This window comes from Panicum virgatum, chromosome 3K (assembly GCF_016808335.1).
Source record: "Panicum virgatum strain AP13 chromosome 3K, P.virgatum_v5, whole genome shotgun sequence".
In the NCBI taxonomy this organism is placed as follows: domain Eukaryota; kingdom Viridiplantae; phylum Streptophyta; class Magnoliopsida; order Poales; family Poaceae; genus Panicum; species Panicum virgatum.
The window spans coordinates 3,875,318-3,892,824 of record NC_053138.1 but is presented as its reverse complement, the minus strand read 5'-3'; positions in this window follow the sequence as shown (position 1 = coordinate 3,892,824).

Here is a 17,507-nt window from a genome sequence, read left to right as displayed (position 1 = left end):
TACAGTAGCTGCTGTGTCAAACAGTCCTAGGGACAGCACCCGAATACTGTTCATGGGTTTACTGTTCATATACTGTTTACCACTGTGCATGCGATCCCACCCATCCATTTTAAATCGGACAGCTCTCACCCCTTTCAACTCTCTCTGCAGTACTTTCAAAGTACCGCAGAGGATCCCCTTCTAGGCTTTTACTACGTGCCCTCGACAGGAACGGCCGACAGGCGCCGCAACGCCTCAGGCTCAACGACGCAGTGCCTCGCCTGCCGCAAGCTTGCTGCCGAAAGATGGTTGGGCTTCGCCCGTTTTGCGCGGCCGTCGGAGGCAGCTCGAGCTCAGCGCCGGTACGATGTTCGGTGAACAAATTTTTAATTTTTGGTGCACAAAAAACTTGATGTGCAACTTTGTTGGACCGACTAGTAAAGCTTCGACTCCAACTTTTTGGTTGTGAACAATTTTTACAGAAAAGTTATGCACGCGACAATATTCTCATGTGAATTTGTGATAAAAATTTGCAAAATTCTCATTAGAAACTTGCGACAAGAAATTACAAGTATAAATTATACAAAAAAGTTGTTTGCAAAAAAATTTTAGGAATAATTTTTCTGAAAACATGACATGAAAAAGTTTATACATAAAAATTATACATAAAACTTTTATACATAAGTTGTTAACTTTCTATAATTGGAAACTGGTGGAAGATAAACTTTCCAAAAGAGGAAAGTTTGACTTTGCAGAATGCTGCTGGCGTGCGCTCGCGAAATAGAAAGGCCCCTGTTTGTTTCCGTTTTTTTGAATTTCGCTTCTCTTTTCTGAATTTCGCTTCTATGAAAATCAAAATTCGATTCTATGAGTTGAGTGGTAAAATATCTGAAATACCCTCGAGGCTGATGATATCTCATTTTTTACTGAATATTTTTGAGTATTTTGACTACATAATTATATTACTATTAGATCAAATAGATTAATATCACAAATATTTCAATAGATGTATCAGCACTAATTTCTAAACTGCAAGTACATGAATGATGGATACAACTAATTCCAATGGACATCCCACTAATCTGCGCAGGCACAGGAGCCTTGCACTGGCACAGGAGCCTCGGCGTTGCTCTGGTTGAGGGAAAAGGCAGGGGCGCAGGCGCTGCTTGGTCTTGGGGACGAAACTGCCGCCGGCGCTGATCCAGCTTGACGACGGCAGGGTCACGAATCAGGCAACCGATGGAGCTGCAACACGTTGTGGAGGCTTCGTGCTTCAGTCAGGGCCGGCGCACCTTGGGGTGGGGGCCGGCGGCGGACAGGGAGGATGGAGGATGGCCAGTGCGAATCCGGGGTCACGGAGGACGGCCGGCGCGAATCCGGTCGGTGGCGCTCGCCGGAGCGGAGGGCAGCCGGTGCACCTGGGGGGGGGGCGGCGTCGACGATCTGCAGGCCTAGCGGCCGCTTCAGGGCATGCCGTCACAGATCTAGGTTCACGGAGGACGGCCGGCGTGTATTCGAGATTGCTAGGGAATCGGCGGCCGAGATAAGCGAAAAAAAATCGAAGAGTTTGGGTGGGATTTTGGCTTTTCTCCACCCAGAATCCGAAAAACGATTCGATTGTAAGCGGTGGCAGGCGGGTAATTTCGGTGAAGTTTGAGGAGAAAGCTGCTGGCGTTCGATGGCTTCGGATGCTTTCGGTGACTCTTCGCTTTCGGAAACCTAGCCCAATGAAGCTGGCTGTTTGGGCTTTCCTGCGTCGAAAAGTTAGGACGAAGCCCAAACAAACAGGGTCGAAGAGGCCGGTGTGAGAAAACATAACAAAACTCGTGTTGAAGAAAACACATTGAAGAAAAATCAGATACGTACTGTATAAGCCTATAACCATGGCAACGCATGAGGGTATTAGCTAGTCTAATGTATAAGCGATTCATACACGTGGGTTTGTATCTTTCAGTGTTCTTAAATAATTAACAAAACATTTTTTGAATCATAAATCAAAAGCGTCATGTTCCATCTTAAATAGAAAATATTCTTAAATATATACGCGTGATGCACGTTCTTCTAGAGAGTAGCGCATGTTGCTCTCCGGTATTAGTCATCAGCTCCTGTTGATCCTGTCAATGTCGCTTTCTCTTCTATGAATTAAATATATACGCGTGATGCACGTTCTCTAGAAGTTACGTCACAAACTGTATACATAACATAGTGCCGGTGAAAAGGATGTTAGCGTGTTGCCGTGCCTTGCTTGTAGCAATCTTCGTCGAATTACAGTTGAGATGTAGGTTCTTCATCGAATCTGGTACAATTGAGATGTGTTGACGAGGACGTCGACATGCTGGACATGTTCATGTTATGGTCTTCACTAAATTACAAGTCAGTCACCAACTCGGTCATCACGTTCGTCTCGGATTCAGCCGACACTCCTGCACGGTTTTGGTGATATCTCCCTTATACGGCGTCCAAATGAAGTGATCTTGGATGCGTTGGAATCGTGACGACGAGACGCTTCTTTTGGTTCTGGTCCCAGCTCCAGAAACCTCGTGGAACATTCTGTGTGACCACGAAAAGATGTTGCGTCACCTGTTTTGGGCATTTTCAGGTTTGTATCGTGTCGGGCCTTAAGCCCATGTTGTGGGCGCCTCCTTGGTCGCCTCAACCCTAGGACGCCCCTCGTTCTCTCTTAAACTCAGTAGCCGCCGCCGTTTAGACTCGGATTTTGTTTAGTCTTGTGATTTCCTTCGAGGAACAGACATTGCATCGTTGTATCTGTGGCGACAAGTCCTTATATATTGATCCAGGGCCCCCGTTCTTGATCTCCTCCACTGTGTCGATTAGTCCTTTGGAATCGAGTTTTTTAACCCCTCTTTGTTTCGCTTCATCCATATTTGCAATATCAGATTGCGTGTTTACATCTTCTTGCTTGTGTCCTTCGATTCGCTTGCAGGAAAAGCCTTCTCGGCGAGGTCAATCAAGTTGTGCTTGGTTGATAACCAACGAAGCAGTGGTGTAACGGTTGCAAGACTTCGAATCGTGTCTTATTAGAAGCCGGATCGCCAAAGTCGAGTCTCCACCAATCAAATCTACCCCTACCTCTCGAAAGATCAGACCTAGTCCTCATCATGTGTTCTAGAAGAGCCAATTAGTTAAGAGTTTAGAGTTTAGGGATGTACCTCAACTTATTTTGAAGATTATCTCAACTTGTAATAGATTTGGATGTATATCTTATCAGCTACGTAAGGGGCGTTTGAGGTACATAGAGAGGCTTCTCCATCTTATCTTACTATTACTAATTGCAGAGCTGTACCAAGGATTTGGAGACTGTAACACCCAAAATTTTAAATTTTATTTGAATTCAAAATTTGACTTTATTCAATGAGGTTTGTGTTAAAAAAAATTCTTTCTTCTCTCAATCCCTAACCCAGCCCACCATCCCCTCCCTCTTTTCTTTTCTTCTCCGCAAGGCCCAATCGGCCTGCCCAGCCCACCTCCCTCTGTCTCACCGCCATGCGGGCCCCACCAGTCAGTCCCTTCCCCTACCTCCCGCCTTCTCGTCTCCCCGTGCCGAGGCGCCGCCAACTGGCCACCTCCACATGCCCGCCCGCCCGCCTCCCTCCCCTCCCTCGGTGCTCGCCTCCAAGGCTCAGTGGATCCTCCACCGCACCCCCTCACCTCCCCTTCCGTTTCTCCCCCCAGTAACGGCCGTGCGCCACCATGGCCTTAATGGCCGGCCACCACCGAGCTCCACCGCTGTAGGATCAAGAACACCGACTAGAGGGGGGGTGAATAGGCGGTTTAAAATCTAAAACCAACAACACTAGAGAAATTTAATTAGTAACAAAGGAAAACCCTATGTCATGCTACTACTATCTCTAGATGGGTTTGCAACCTAGGGTGACAAGATACAAATCAAGATCTAGTAAAGTAAATTGCTCAAAGTAAAAACAAAAATTAAAGTGAGCAAGAGAGGTAACCAAGCTTGACACACGAATTTATCCCGTGGTGTCGATGACTTGCCGGTCACCCCTAATCCACGTTGAGGTGGATTCCAAGAATCAACCACTCCTCTATCAAGAACCTCTTGATCTTGAGCCGGCTTGAATCAAGGAACCGCTCCACACCTCGATTCCACTAGAGTTGCTCTTCACCACTCCGGTAAGGTGAACACAAGACCTCTCACAACCGAAATCGGGGCTCCTCAACAATCTCCTTGGAGGAGCTCCACGAAATCCTCTTCTCCAAGCCGTCTAGGGAGCGGCAACTCCCAAGAGTAACAAGTCGATGACGCTTGCTTGAAGTTTTCCTAGTGCCACAAAGCTCAAACTATTGATGCAATGCACTAGGAAGCCCTCACACTCGCAAGAATGCAATCTCTAAGCAAGTGTGTGTGTGAGAGGGATGCCTTAGCTCTATAGTGTCAAGTATGCAGTCCAAATGGCCAAGAGAGAGACCCAATGGCCGGGCATTGGGTATATTTAGACATCCCCTCAAAAACTAGCCGTTACACTCTTTTCTGCGAAGTTGCGGACCGTCCGCTGTTCAAAAACCGGACCGTCCGCCATTATAAGCCAGTGAGTCAGAGTGCATTTAATGCGTGTCAGAACTAGCCGTTACAGCCCTGGCGGACCGTCCGCTCCCCAAGGGCGGACCGTTCGCAGTTAAGTGTTCCACACCACCAGAGACGAATATCGTCTCTGGTACAACTTTGAAAATAGCCGGCGGACCGTCCGCGCCCCAGGAGCGGACCGTCCGCAGTTCATCCTTGAAATCCACCAGAGACAACAATGTCTCTGGTACAAACTGTCAAATATTCGGCGGACCGTCCGCGCCCCAGGTGCGGACCGTCCGCAGCACAGATCATAAGCCCAACCAGAGAAAACAACCTCTCTGGTACATTTTGAGTTAGTGCGACGGACCGTCCGCCCACCTGGGCCGGACTATCCGCCAGACACATCTAATTTCCACCAGAGCCAAACATGCTCTCTGGTACGTGTGCGGACCGTCCGCGCTCCAGGGAGCGGACTGTCCGCTCTTGTGCAGTCAGCTCTCAAACTTGTTCTTTTTCAAAACTTGTCAAAGCGTCGTTAGCCCTCATGCATGCACCTAGACATTTTGAGCAAAATGGCACTAAAGACCCGTCAAGCACGAGTACACAACCCCTCTTGATAGTACGGCTATCTATCCAACAAATCCGGTCACTTTTCATCCACTAAACGCCTTGTGACCGGTAAAATACAAAAGCACTATTTTATACCTTTTGCCTTGAGCCCGAGCTTTGCATATCATCTCCAAACTTCACACGTTCACAACCAAATCCCTTTCATCCATAGATCAAACTATGCTCATTATCTCGAATGAAATTGTTAATCCACAAAACGTTGTCATTAATTACCAAAACTCGAATTAGGGGCCTAGATGCTTTCAATCTCCCCCTTTTTGGTAATTGATGACAACACTAAATTTTGGAGTGATAAAAGTGTTTAAGTCAACTTTATACACTAGGCATAAGGTGGACTTGGAATTGAACTTTAGAAGAACTTACTCATTTTTCTTGAAAATTTCAGAATATGGTATGAATAAATTCACCAAGTTCGATGAGTAGAGAGAACTCCCCCTTGATATGTGCAAATAAATTTGAATGAGTACCAACAACACATATAGATGAGATTTGAAAGTTTTGACGGAGTTTCCCCTACAAGTGGAAATCGAGGCATACAAGATACAAGATATATATATATATATGATATGAATTTTAGCTTAGTTAGCACAACCTCACAACCACAAGATGATCATTAGTAGATAAGAGTAACACAAATCAACATAGTTCATCACACATTACAAATAAAATGTTCAAATCCAACCACAAATCACAAATCGAGTTCATGCAAGACACAAATCATAAACATGTAATGCAATAGTTCAACACAAATAAACACGAGTAGCAAGCGGAAGCCGAAAGCGAATGATTTCCATGTGAAGTCCATGAGCCCCCCTAGATCCAAGCACTCCAAAGCTCCTTCTCCCCCTTTGGCATCAATTGCCAAGAACGTCAATCCATCGGCGGTGGAGGAGGTGGCGGTGGGTAGAACGGCTGGTGCGGGTAGAACTCTGGAGGCGGCACTGGAGCCGGGAACACTGAGTAGAAGTGGTCAGAAAATCCGGTGAAGGCTGTGCTGAAAGTATCAAAGCTCTGCTCTAGATGCTGCTGCATATGCTCAAGCTACTCAAACTGCTCAGAAGAAGGCAAATCCTCAAAGCGTGAGTCAAGAGCTGCTATGTCTGAGTGTAAACTCTGCTGAACCCCTTGCATCTGAGCCATCATGGGCTGGAACATCTGCTGCTGCATGTTCTGGAAGTTGAGGTTCATCTAATTGCATCTGACTGGCCAACCCCGTAATCTGAGAGGACATGCTCTCCTACATGGATGCAAAGTACGGGTCAAAGTAGCCAGCTGGAGGAGCCCACTGCTGCTGTACTGGAGGATGTGGTGGTGACATGGCATGCTGAGCTGCAGCTGCTCCCATGTGAGCATCATCATCACTATCATCAGCACCATCCTGCCCCTATGCTTCCGCATCCATATCATCTCCAGGGAAAGGAGTCAAAGGCCTCAAAAGAAAAGTATTGTCATTCTTGAATGGCCTGAAAGGAGTGTGCTTGCTTTCACATATCCCTCTGAAGCTAGACTTGACCTTGATGATGGACATAATATATGGAGTAAAATATAAGTTCATCTCCATGATAAGCCTTAAATCTGCAAGCTGATCCATAATAAGAGCAATGACATTTATTCTATTTCCGTTCATGATATGAGATATCACATTCCAATAGAGCCCTCTAATCTTGTCCTTGTTGCCACTCTTAGGCATGAATGTGACTCCGACAATCTTATTAATCACTGCAGGATGATGTCTCAGACCCTGAATGCCCCCAAAGCTTCTAGCAATACCAAGATGTGCAGGCTCATAGTACATGGGGTAGTCATTCTCATCTAGAGGGTTTTCTAACACAACATTCACACTTTGCTCACTAGTGATGAAATCATAATCCAACTGATTAGCCTCAGCAAGCTGTGCAAAATATAGCAAAATAAGTTCTCTTTCCAGTTGTCCACCAAAATGTTTCCTCTACCATATTGATCTCTAAGGTGGCATAGAACTGACGTATGACTGTTTCATTCCAATCACATCTATGTTGCAGAAAATTTGCCAACCCCATAGCCTCAAATCTATCAACTAGATCAGACATGACTTCTTGTGATCTCATATAGCCTATGTCAATGGTCAGATGTTTGAATACATTCTTCTTAACTAGATGACCAAAGTAAGCATCTTTTTATACCTCAGTTTTGAAGAAGAGGATGTTGGTGTCACGAGGAAAGCTGAACTGATTCACTGCTCTAGCATTGGCATAGCTCTATGCAGTCCACTGTCGGCTAGGAAGATCTAGCCCCATCAGATCTGTAACATCATCCTCAACTTTGTCAGTCTCTTCCTCTGAAGATTCATCACCAACATTACCCACTGAAGATGCTGCAGCCATCTCACTGAGATTGGGAGCGTAATCCACATCATCAGAGTCATCACCGTCTCTTTGTCTTTTGGAAGACACAACCTTCTTGATTTTGGAAGTAGTGGCAGAACTAGCCATTATAGCCCTGGCGGACCGTCCGCTCCCCAGGGGCGGACCGTCCGCAGTTAAGTGTTCCACACCACCAGAGACGAACATCGTCTCTGGTACAACTTTGAAAATAGCCGGCGGACTGTCCGCAATTCATCCTTGAAATCCACCAGAGACAACAATGTCTCTGGTACAAACTGTCAAATAGTCGTCGGACCGTCCGCGCCCCAGGTGCGGACCGTCCGCAGCACAGATCATAAGCCCAACCAGAGAAAACAACCTCTCTGGTACATTTTGAGTTAGAGCAGCGGACCGTCCGCCCACCTAGACCGGACTGTCTGCCAGACACATCTAATTTCCACCAGAGTCAAACATGCTCTCTGGTACGTGTGCGGACCGTCCGCACTCCAGGGAGTGGACTGTCCGCTCTTGTGCAGTCAGCTCTCAAACTTGTCCTTTTTCAAAACTTGTCAAAGCGTCGTTAGCCCTCATGCATGCACCTAGACATTTTGAGCAAAATGGCACTAAAGACCCGTCAAGCACGAGTACACAACCCCTCTTGATAGTACGGCTATCTATCCAACAAATCCGGTCACTTTTCATCCACTAAACGCCTTGTGACCGGTAAAATACAAAAGCCCTATTTTATACCTTTGCCTTGAGCCCGAGCTTTGCATATAATCTCCAAACTTCACACGTTCACAACCAAATCCCTTTCATCCGTGGATCAACCTATGCTCATTATCTCGAATGAAATTGTTAATCCACAAAACGTTGTCATTAATTACCAAAACTCGAATTAGGGGCATAGATGCTTTCAACCGCGCCCCTTCCCTTCCCTCGCCGGCCGCTCACCTCCCGCTTCCGCCCTATAAAGAGGCACTCCGAGCCCGTTGCCTCGTTCCTTTCCAGCCCCGCTCCCCGCTCTGCCACCGCAGAACAGCGCGCCACCGCCAACTCGAGCGCCGCCGCTGTCGATCTACCGCGTCTCTGCCTCTCCTACGACTTTGACCACCGCAGAAGCCTCGCGTGGTGGTGGGGATCCTCGCCGATCCGTTTCCCCGCTTACTCTCGCCCTCTCGCAGCCGAAATTGCTCACCGGAGCAAGCTTGCCAAACCATGCCGCCCGCCGCCGTGGCACTCACCTCTCTGGCCCCTGCAACGCCTCTTTGACCTCGCCTCTGTGTTCGCCGTTGTCGCCTCGAACTCCCCGTCCTCTCCGTTTGCGGAGCCGAGCACCAGGGCGTCAACCCCGGTGAGCTCATCGCCCGCCGCCGTGCGCCGTGGCACACCGCCTTCCCGGCTCTGCACGCCCGCCCCGACACCCCCATCGTCTTCCCCGTCATGCGCGCCAGCTCCCTGGCCGAACCCCATCCTGAACCGAGCCCCAGAGCACCGACTTCGGCCATCTCCGGCGAGGCCGCCGCCACGCGCCGCCGTCCGCTGCCCGCCTGAGCCACCACCGCCACCGAGCCGCGAAGCCGCCGCGCCCGCTTGAGCCGCAGCCCAGCCGAGCCGCCCGATCCGCTCTGCGCCGTTGGATCTTGATCCAACGGATCAATGCCGGTCAAACTAGAGCCGCCCCTGGTGTTTTTGCAAAAAAGGATCCTCAGTTTTATAGGAATCAACCCGCAGTCCGTCCTAGTTTAAAAGTAATTCCAGAAAGGCCCTCCTTTTTCTGTTTTAGCCTCTGAACTTTCTAAAAATAGAACCCGCCGTCTATACCTTCTTTGTTTTCAATCTAAACCTTATATCTAAGGTTTAATTATGTTCTAGCCCCTGATTTCTTCAGATCTAGCCCCTAGAAGTTCTGTTTCTTCATAAATAAGCCCCCAAACCTTGTTTTAGTCATATCTTTCTCGTTCTAACTCCGTTTTCAGTGATTCTTGCGCTCACGCGATCCTTGCAACCCGTACAACATCTTTATCACAATATCTTTCCCTGTTTTTGTTGTTTGTTGTGTTGTTTCTTATTTCTTATTTGTTTTTGTTTGTGTGAACGTGTAGACAACGCACCATTCGAGGGAAATCAAGAGCAACAATACGAGGAAGAGAATCAGTAGTTTGGCAAGGAAGGTGTGGCATAACCGTCAAAATTAATCCAATTAAAGTGCCCTAACTATCATCTATACGCACTTCAATGGAGTAATCTGACAATCTGTCGGGTAAAATCCCGATAACACCACTGAATATCGGATCGTAATAACATACCTCACTCGAAGGCGAGTCCAGAGATTACAATAAACATAAATTTTACAACACAAACTTCAAAAGTAAGTGTTATTATAAACTGAGTTTGAGGATTCAAACAAGGTACCTCAGAAATTTGAAAGTAGATAAGTTCTTCAGAGTTTATAAACAGCGGAAAGAAAACAACAACTAGCGACGATATATGACATCATGATGAAGCCCGTACATGACGTCAATCTCACCAAGTATTCCCAAGATTTCCTAAAAACAAAGTCAAAAGTAAGACTGAGTATACTAATACTCAGCAAGGCTTACCCGACTAAGGGTATATAACAGCCCTTTAACTAGACATGCAAAGCTTGTGAAGGCTCTGGGTTTCATTTTGCTGAAAAACAATAAAGAGTAGGTCCTTAATTTCAAGTTTTAGCTTTCAGGTTCTAGTTGGATTAACCAGTCTAGATTTGCACCTATCTATACAAATATGGTGTAGAGATTATTTGCATCCAACAAGATTGAGTATCATCTTTGCTTCACTTCTTACTCTATGTGGCAAAGAGATCAAGCAGTCTCAATTTCCATGAGAAACGGACAATTCTGAATCGAATTTCCACCTTCCAAGGATAAACCTAGCACACACACTTGGAGCACTGACGAGTCACTCCCAAGCAACTGTTTGGTTCTCATTCCGGATCGTGGATCAGCGCCACTCTCCCCGACTACAGAGAACCGCTCTTCTCTGTGCCCGTGGTTTGTTTTGCAACATAAAATAAACTTTCAATGTAATTTAACTTCCTATCTCTAAAAGAGAGTGGAAGGTATGTCCACTTTCCGGGCCGATCAGTTACTAGGCTTGCCGCGTACCATATTTACGGCATATGGCTAGTACTTTCAAATGCTTAACCAACACTACCACACACTACGGCCTTAGGAAATTTATCAACACAGATGGATTTCAAGATGAAGCTGGAAACCAAATCCGTCCATGGTCCTTATAGTGATTGTTGGAATGTAAACAATCAACTCCTATAAATCTCGCGAGTGATAGGCAATCACTCGACTTTTACCGGTCCTATTAGCATAGCATCTAATCCGGACTCAAATCTATTGTTCAAACAGTAGGTACCTAAGATTATGCAACTAGGGTTTTCAATCAACTCCAACAACTTAAATGCACAGGTAAATAATAACAAAAGTTGTATAAATTGAAATAATAGGATTATACACCAGGGCTTGCCTTTAGTAGAGTCTATAGAGTCAGTAAGCGTTAGCTCTTCCGAATCTGGGTTTGGAACTTCCGTTAGTTCCGCGATGTTGATTGGACTTCATGTAGTTCACTCTTGCACTCCAGTTTCACGTTTAGGTCTTCGTTATCTTCTGTAATGTTGACTTGCACTTCAGAAGTATCCTCGTCTGGTTTCTGGAATAGTTCGTACGTTCCGTCGACTAGCGATATTGTTTCTATATGCAATGCAGTACTCGAAATTAGTGAAGTGCTTAAGTAAAGTTTTCCTTCACTAAAAAGTTATTATCCAATAAAGTAAACATTTAAGATCAAGCTTAAAAGTGTTATTTTACTGGGCAATTGTTTATAGGGTAAAAGTAAACACAAGGAATTCCATAAAATAGCAAAACTAATTACATTAAATAGCATGGTTTGAAGTCAAAAGAAAAGAGGGTAAATTTATTCAGGAAATATGGGTAGGTTGAATTCAAATTTAGAATTTGAATTCAAAAGAATTTCAACAATTAAGACTTTAACTCAAACATGAACTCAAAGTCCAAAAGGAAAGACCATGAATATAAATCAAGTCTAAACATGGAACTTATTCTAGCAAAAACAATACTAGCATGTATGAATTAACCTTAAAACTCAGACATAAATCCAAAACTCAAGCTAAACAACGCAAAAATTATCCCAAAAATTACCATAAACTATTTATGATCAGTAGATCTCATGATAAAAATATGACTCTAAGAAATTAAAAAAACATGCTTTAACAAAATAAACAAGTGCATTAGCTAGGAAGAAACAAACACATGAAATAATAAGAAAAATTCAAGAATTTGGGCCACAAATTTCACATAAGACTATACATGGTAAAAGGATGCTAAGTTCCAAAAATCAAGTATAACAAAGTATGGTTGAAAAGATATAAATAAATTGCTCATTTGCTAACAATTAAATTAGAGCACACAATATAAAGTTTCATGTAAACTTTAGTAGCCAAAGTTATAGAGCTAGTTAAGAGGAACACATCAAAATTAATTTGGCATTTTTCTGATTTTTCTATAGTTTCCTAGGATTTTTCAAAGTTCACATGATTTAAAAGAAAAGGGGATTGACTATTTGCAGAAAGGACCCTAGAAACAAAATAGACCCTGTAATCGGGTCCTTCAACCATGGCCGGCGTAGGGAGTTCCTGGCCGGCCAAATTCCGGCAAGAGGAGGCCACGACGGCGAGGGGAAAGTGGGGAAAAACAAAGAGGACGTCTAGGGCTACCTCCAGGTGGCTTCGGGGTGAGGAATGGTGGCCGGTGACGGGCTGTCCACGGCGAGCTTGCTCTCCAACGGTGGGTGCTGGCGGATGGCGGCGTTCCAGTTGGCTAGGGCGGTTGAGATCAGTTCAGCGAGGTTCAGTGGGAGGTGGAGGATTTGGTCTGGGGTTTAATTTGGGCGAAGAGGGGCCAAAGGGGCGAGCTCGGCACAGCAATGGCGAGCGGTGGTGGTGGAATGGCGGAGCAGTGATGGATGTTGGCGAAGAAGGGATGGCTGGCTATTTATAGGCGCCAAGAGAGGGGATAAACGAAGGGAAACGCGAGGGATAAGTTCCTCTGGGCTGTGGGCGAGAATCGACGGCGGCGGCGCTTTTCCTACGGGCGGGCCGGCGGCGTGGCATGAGCAGCGGCGTGGTAAGCGCGCAGGACGCCAGCGGGAGAGAAGAAGTGGCGGCGGGGTGGGGCACTGGACGCGTGGAGCGCCCGAGGTGGGGATCCGAGGCGGTGCGGCTGGTCGGGGGGCGGGGACAACGGTGGCGGGGCAAAACCACGGCGACGGCGGCGCCCTTGTTCTGCAGAGGGAGAAGCAGAGAGGAAGAAGAAGAAGGATGGTTTTGAAATTTTCAAAAATCTCAGGGACCAAATTGTAAAGCAAAATTTTATGTTGATTTAGGGCTCAAATGAAAAAGTGTTCAACATAAAAGTTGTGTAACTTTTTAAGATCTACAACTTTCCTGTTGTGCAAATTTTCACTAGATTAAAGAATTTTGAAATATTTTCAAATCTGCCAAAACTTTCATTTGCAAAAGAACACAACTTATATTTTAAAATTGCAAGGGTAATCCTAAGCATAAATACATCTTTTTATGAGGGTAAAAAGGGAAAAACAAAATATGCATTTTAACCCCTCATAAATTTGAAATTTTGCCTTTTGCAAAACTATTTTGTAAAAAGGACTTTGCATTTTTCTAAAATAACAAAAATACCCTTGCTTTGGAAATCATGGTTTAAATTTTAAAACACAGAAGCTTTATTTTAAAGAGGTGTTTTTAGACCATAAAACCTAGACTGTCACAGAAGTCAAGTGGACTACTCCCCTGCATATTCTATTTTGTCCCAATAATAACATGATAATTCACTTTACTTTATTGTTGTTTTGCATAAACTTGAAGGGGACACCTATTAAGGATTTACCTAGTCTTTCACACATGAAACCTTGAACACAGGGTTTAATAAATCTTCTTGGGTAGAAATGCTTAGATACTTTATCTTGGGATGGTAATTGTGACATCCCAGAGTTTTAAAATGCTAAGCAAGAAATATTAAATATGATATCATGCATAATCAACCAAGAAAATGGAATCGAATACATTTATGTGTGCATGCATGTGTATGGGTATAGATGCATAGGTCAGAAACCGTAAATAATTTTGTAAACCAATGCAAGTATACATATGAAATCGAATAGGCGTCTCTCTAAAATCATGCTAAATCAAAGTCTTGTTGAAGTCAAAGAGAGAAATAAAAGTTTGAACATAAAATGACAGGTCCTTTGAACCGAAGTATTCAAAGATTTAATTTATCTGTCAGATTTCAAACTAATCTACTTTGAAAATAATTTCTAAAATATAGCTCAAATGAATTTTTGTCCAAAATAAAAGCTGTAGGTTTTCAAAAGACAAACAACTTTCGTGTTCAAAGTTTTTCGAGTTATCACACGAAAATGGGAGAAAATTTTGAATTTCAAGGCGTATAGTACCTTTTCAAATGCACTCAAGTTTTAATTTTTATTTTTTCAAACGAAGCCTCAAATGAACTTTTTCCTAAAACGAAAGTTGTAGATCTTGAAATTTTGAGAAAGTTTGGTATTCAAAAGTTTTTCATTTGAGGCCATGTAGAAGGAGAAAATTGAGTTTACCAACTAGAGTTTTGAACTTTGCTTTAATTACGAAATTGCCCCACCACCATCTCCCTTCTCTGTTTCACGTTCACGGCGTTGCCGTCTCGCCGCCGGCACGGCCACGCGCTGCGCCCTCGCCGCTTTCCCCGTCTCTGGTTCTCCCGAAGCCTCTTGGCCTCTCCACGCGGCGCCATCTCCTTGCGCGCACACCGAGGACGGCCGTCGACGCGCCACGGCGACGAACACGCCGAGCCGTGCCGTGTGCCGCTTCGCAGCTCGCCGCGAAACCTCTGCCCTGCCCCTCCTCCGCCACAACTCAGCGCCCAGATAGCATCTCCCTCGTCCCGTGCATCTCCCAGGCCTGCCCACCGCCTCTCCCTGTACACGCAGAGGCGCCACCACACCATGGCCGCCGCCTCCACCTAGGCCGCCGCCGAACCTCCTCCTGCGCCCCTCCTCTCCCCAAACCGACCCTTTAGAGAGCTTCCTCGACCTCCACTGGTCCTCCCAAGCCCAGCCAAGCCGCCTCCCACTCGCTGGAGTGCCGCAGCGGCGGTACAGGGCCGCCGCCGGCCGCCGCCGCCCGCAGACAGCCCGCTACGGGCCACCTCAGCCTTCACCGAGACCATCTACAGGTACGATAGATGAACCACGTGAAGGATGTGACGTTGGAGCCAAGCCAGAAGACGGTGAATGGTGGAAACGTCTAGAAGATGGACGGATGGATTCCGATGTGCACGACCAAGGAAGATGTTCGCCGAGCAATTATCTTATAACTAACACTGACCTAGTGTTATTCCCAGGCAAGCCCCGGAGCATATTCTATCTATTTTAAATTTATGCAACTTATTATTATCTCTATCTACTTGCGCATTTAAGTTTATAGGAGTTGTTTGGAACCTTAGTTGCATGATCCTAGGTACCTATGTTTGAACACTAGTATGTGTAGGTCGCTAGATGGTTCGGTAGAAGTCGAGTGATTTCCTGTCACTCGCGAGAATTATAGGAGTTGAATGTTTACTATATACTGTAACTATAAGGCTCACGGGCGGGGTTGTGGTACTTGTGATACCCCGTCTGTTTAGTGAAAATTGATAAGGCCGCAGTGTGTGGTAGTGGTGGTTAAGCGTTTGAACGTACTAACCACATGCCGAGAAATATGGTAATCGGTAAGCTTAAGTACCTGATTGGCCCGGCGAGTGGACTTTACTCTCACCCTCTTTGAACGTTGTTCTCATGCGGCCACATGCGGGTGCAAGAAGGCTCACGACCCGGCGTCGTACCGTGGCGTGGATTCTTGTAGTCGAGGTGGGTGACCCTGATCCACAACCCGGAAAGAAAGGGGAAAAGTCATGTGGGTGACTTGGTTCCCATACGTGTGTGTTAGGTCTGCCTGGCCAGGTTAACAAATTTGATTCGAATCGTCCGCTTCTCACGGTTTGGGACTGCTTAACCCTTTTGCCACATAGAGTAAGAAGTGAAAGATGATGATGATGAATATGGTTGATTGGATGATAAAAGATAATTGTTTTCACCATGTATGCTATGGGATAGATGCTCACCTAGAATGGTTAATTGAACTAGAACCTGAAAGCTATAACCTGCAATTAAGGATCTACTCTTGACTGCTTTTCGGCAAAACAAACCCCTCAAGCCAAAATCCTTGCATGTCTAGATAAAAGGCTAAGTATACCCTTAGTCGGGTAAGCCTTGCTGAGTATTAGTATACTCAGCCTTGTTTGTGGCTTTGTTTTTCAGGTGGTACATCTGAGGATGGATGACGTCATGTACGGGCTTCATCATGACGTCTTGTTTCGTCGCTAGATTATCGTTCGTTTTCCGTCACTCTTGAACTCTGTGGTACTTTTATAAATTCAAACTTGGTTTGTAATATTAATTCAATTTCATACTCTGTGCTGTAAAATTTGTGGAATGTTGCATTCTCTGGACTGCTTTGTCGATCCTGTTCAAGTGGTTTAATCGGGATTTTACCTGACAGCACTGCCGGATTACTCCGTTTTAAGTGCGTGTTAACCCTGATTGTCGTTTTGATGATAGTTAGCGCACTTAAGCCGGATTAATTTAGGCGGGACTGCCACAGTAATATAATGAACCTTTTGCGAAATGTTAATCATGCTTTATGTTGGTTAATGTTACAAGATCATATGACTTTAATTGGAACATGGAGAACCACCTAGGAAAATAGTACAACCACAAGGACCACATGGCTCTGGTCTTGGCTGATTAATTAGAGATTCTAGTTTGAAGCGGTCTTACCGAAAGGGCGAGAGGGGCGGCAGTAGATGGGGTATAACCCGGTCGTCTTGGGAAGTGGGCTTTGCTAAGATACTAAGCCCATTAGGGAGGTTTATACTCTACTACTGCTCCGGAAACCTTAGCGGGCTACTTCTTACTAGGGAATCTTTGTAAAGGTCTCGTAGCGTCCCTATGCAGCCACACCTCGGAAGTGTGGTATTGTGCCTAATCAGCACATGCGTGGTTGGGTCCAAAATTCTTCTGAACTTTTACGCGACTTGTGGTGAAAGTGTACAACCTCTGCAGAGTGTAAAACTGATATATCAGCCGTGCTCACAGTCATGAGCGGCCTAGACCCTCATATGATAATTGAACTTGAAGAATAAATTAATCCGTGGTTTCTATGGTTTTGTTATGATATATCCTTTATACTTAAGTGGGTTGGTATAAACTTATACCTAGTAATTAGGTGCCTGCTAATAAAATTTGACCAACTAAAATGCTAACTGCTATAAATCATAGCCTTTCCTTGATAGCCTTGCATTTTCTCCCACTTGCTGAGTACTAACCATAAGAGTACTCACCCTTGCCTAATGCTGTTCAGAAGAGAATGTTCAAGAGGAGAACTACGACGACTTCGAAGAGTTCTAGGCGCGCGTTCACCAGTCAACTGACTATGGAGGAAGCCGCTGCTGCAGTACTCGTTTAGGTTATCGGTGGAACGCTTATAATTTATCGGAGTGTAAGAAAGTTATTTACTCTTTCTTGCTTACATTTTGGACACTGTTTTTGATATATTCACTTATGATGTCTATCATATGTGTTTAAACTTGATCCTGGCGCACATATGAGATGCATTCGATTTTGTTCTTAAAACCGGGTGTGACAGAAGTGGTATCAGAGCTGTGTTGACTGTAGGACGCAAGCCTAAATAGAAATGGTCGAAATTAAAGACTCATTTTCTAGCCAGCCATGTCAGCTTCCTAAAACATCTTATGTTCTCGTAAAAATCTATTTTATTTTCTTGTTCTTTGTTTCCTTTTTGTTTTCCAACTGTTCTGAGTTTTGGG